Source organism: Zingiber officinale, chromosome 4B, assembly GCF_018446385.1.
Source record: "Zingiber officinale cultivar Zhangliang chromosome 4B, Zo_v1.1, whole genome shotgun sequence".
NCBI lineage: Eukaryota > Viridiplantae > Streptophyta > Magnoliopsida > Zingiberales > Zingiberaceae > Zingiber > Zingiber officinale.
The window spans coordinates 41,083,706-41,087,285 of record NC_055993.1 but is presented as its reverse complement, the minus strand read 5'-3'; the positions used below and the strand labels follow the sequence as shown (position 1 = coordinate 41,087,285).

Here is a 3,580-nt window from a genome sequence, read left to right as displayed (position 1 = left end):
TTCAAAAATAATATCTATAACATTCTGAAGAAATTTCATAAGCAACCAACAAAATTTCATAAGCAACCAACAAAATAATAACACTATTAAAACAAAGGTAGAACAATATAACATGAGATTTTCTAATCTGTTTTGACTGTTGAACTTTTGCTCCTAATCTGTTTCAAGGACCGCAGCATTGCTACGGTGCTCTTCATGTATAAGCTCTGCAGATATTTAATCTCCTCCAACTCCGGAACCCTCCCACCTGATTATGCCAGCTTTGGCACTCCATTTTGTCCGTCGCATTCTGCTGAAATTGACAGGTTGTTGCTGGGGAAGAGGTGGTCGAGCATAGCCACACACTCCTTCACGAGTTTTTATAGGAGATCAGTTGTAAAGAATGGCTGCTGCAGCACCTTTTCGATGAAGGGCTGCCTGATAAGTGCTCCTGTTCTCTTGTCATACTTCTTCAGTATTTTCACTAGACCTGAATTCATCACAACAAGAATAATAAACCATCTAAATGAGTGCACAAATTTAAAAAAAAAAAAGAACCAGAAGAAAGGACAGAATAGTTAATCAATAACACTCAGATAATTGTAAACTATAATTAGGCTCTGATCATGACTATGCTAACATGAGTTTCCTTGTTAACAAATTGAGAAATAATGGTTTGGAGAAATTAACAAACAAGACATGTAATATCTAAAACAAATGGGAGAGTTTGATACCTAAATAAAATCAACCTTGTTCAGTCAATGTAAAATCAGTTAAACTGCATTGGTAGTAGGCAAATAACATAAAATTTTCTGTTGTGGAAGTTATAATGAGAGTTCAACAAATAAACGATTTATAGCATAATGAAAAAGCTAAAACGAGTTCAACAGTCAAAGTTCATGTTGTCAGCTGAATAAACAAAGATGTGCTGGAATGGTTAAAGATAAAACCATCCTCGTGCTCCTATTTTCATGGGTAATTTTTTAGTGGATCAGCCGTTTTTCCAGATCTTGCATCAGACCAGGCTTTGGCAATCGTCCGCTTCATCTCATCATCGCCTTCTTCATACATGTTCTGAAAATATATTAAAATCACTATCCGAGTTTGAATACAACAACTCAGAGGGCAATAGAGAAGTATAGAGGATAGATAGATCACCTTCATCAAATCCATAATTCCTGCCATCGGATCTTTCTCTTGGCCAAGATTTGGCTTAAGCTACAAATCAAAAAGCCAAATAGTTCTTGATGTTCTAAGAGAACTATTGGCGAGATGAACAATGCAAACAAGAAAGAGCAAGTATGTAAAAGCCTACAGGTGGAGGGCGACACACTTAAATTTGCAAGATATAACAGAATTAGAATGCAGTATCATTCCATTTATTATATGTTTGCTCAAGGCCAAATTCTACTACTCTTTTCCAAACATATTTATGCCAACTTCAATATTATGTTCTTCATATAAGGTTTACTTGGCAAGACTACAAATGATACTAGAATGTAGAAACTAAGTTTAGGAAGAATGTAAGAAGCAGTGTATAATATTAATACGCATGAATTTAAGAAAGCAGAATCTATAATTTATGACATTATAAGTACCTTGTCTTCCTTAAAGTGCAAGTCCAGCCAGTTTACCAATTTTCTATAATTTATGCTATAAATCAGTTAAATTGCATTGGTAGTAGGCAAATAACATAAAATTTTCTGTTGTGGAAATTATAAAATTTTCTGCTGAATGCTAATTTATCATAACCTAGCAAAACAAATTTACCAAGCTACTCCAACACCCTTCTTAATCAATCTGATCAATTAATAAACATGATTGTAGAATAAAACCCATAAATTGCCTCTGAAGCGAAAGTGCTAAGTTTATACTGGACTGAATGTAATTCATACACCATATGGATTGTTTGCAATGAAAATTACAAGCTCCAAAAAAAAACAAAGGTTTGGAACATAAAGGGATATCAATCCATCACAACTTAGATTGCTTGGAGGATCCATAGAAGTGTATTAATTTACATGTTAGAATACTGAAAATAAGCTACAGTGAAATCTTTAATGTGTACCATGGAGTACATAAGAATAGATCAAGAAAAAGTTGAATTCTTACGGAAACCTACCCGTGTAGTTAATTACGTGATCTTCTCCTTAGCCTTTACTTTCCTTTGAACATTCTTCCTTGATAGTGATCTTCAAAATTATATTAATTGTCAAGATGCATGCTATAAAACTGTTCAAACAATCACTTAGATAAAGCACAAACAATCACTTTGTTTGTGCTTCAAGATCCTACAAAGATTGAATTGCACATGGCAAAGATGTCATCAGCCTGCAAACTTCTCGCTTAAATCAATTTCCAAACATGAAATACTAGTAGCGATATTGAACTATTTTTCTAGTTGTCAGTCTTTCTTGCAAAGGATGCAGTTTAATTTTCATTGACAGATAACATGTTGCATAAATACTTGACTAGATGTAATATGAGTATGAAGTACTCGGGGATTAACTGTTGGAGTTATCTTTCAAATGTCGAATTAATGGAGAAGGACCTAACCTATCATAGTTTTCAAATAAAACATCTCAATAACCTGGGAAATGATGGGATAAAATGATTATCACGGCAATTTATATTAAACAAAAAGAGATTCCTACTTACATTGCAGGATAAGCCTATGAGTTTTTTGAATTAGATGATGATGCAGATTGACTGCCTTTTGTTTCCTTGACATTCTCTTTCATATCAGGACAATCTTCATTTTTTGGGTTCAAGGTACTTGAATCCATCTTCTGGACCTCCTCTTTTGTGTATATAAAAATCTGACGGACCATAGCACAAAATTCCCTGCAGAAAATTATACAACACCAGTTGTCAACATATCCACTTTATACATAGAAAATGGAAGATATATATACATAAGAGAAGAACATTAGGAATGTAGAAGCATGCTTACTGCCAAGGGTCATCTCCAACAAGCATCATATCATCCTCATTATCAGTAAATACAATCATCCAATTTTTATTTGGAGCCATCAATTCTCCTTTGAATTCAAATAGCTGATCTAACTCCTCGATCAATTGGTCATAACCATCAAACTTTGTCAAGTCAACAGATCTTCCAAGTGCAACACCTTGCTTATGAACCTAATATCAAAATGGAAACAAAATCATCTTCTCCAATAAAAAAGAGGTACATTCTATAGCATGACATTCTTGATCTACTAAGGGACTGAATGGAGATGGACACTACACATTAAGTCAAATATGAAAATGTGATTTAAAATCATTGGATCTTGCATATACACCAAAATTCAAAAAGCAAAGGAACTAGAAAGATATTAATCAGTCAGAAGCGAAGAACTAAATGGATGTTACTGTAAAAGGGAGAAATCATTTGATTTTAATGGAAGTTATCAGTTCTAGCATAGGCAGCATAAAGACTGTTGAAGAGTCACAGAGAAGTGGAGGGGATTGTCTTCGCCGTCGGCGGAGGCGGCGTCAGGGTGCTTCTCGGTGAGGGCGCGGTGGGGGAGTTGCGGCTGGCGGTTGAGAAGGCGACATATGTTTTTTGGCCGGACGGATCTGTAATAAATGATCACAC

General features: G+C 34.8%; 1 long non-coding RNA gene across 2 annotated transcripts; it reads right to left on the bottom strand.

Moving 5' to 3' along the window:
* Nucleotides 1-274: 274 nt before the first annotated feature.
* Nucleotides 275-3,124, bottom strand: LOC121974989. 2 transcript variants are annotated; one of them, XR_006110180.1, is made up of 5 exons: nt 2,933-3,124; nt 2,638-2,823; nt 2,102-2,270; nt 399-469; nt 275-289 (listed from the first exon to the last, which is right to left on the bottom strand). It is a non-coding gene; the product is annotated as an uncharacterized LOC121974989 (long non-coding RNA). The 2 variants fall into 2 exon arrangements; XR_006110179.1 differs by lacking the exons at nt 275-289; nt 2,102-2,270; nt 2,638-2,823; nt 2,933-3,124 and adding exons at nt 714-1,053; nt 1,138-1,197; nt 1,578-1,597 and having other exon boundaries at nt 444-469.
* Nucleotides 3,125-3,580: the final 456 nt, after the last annotated feature.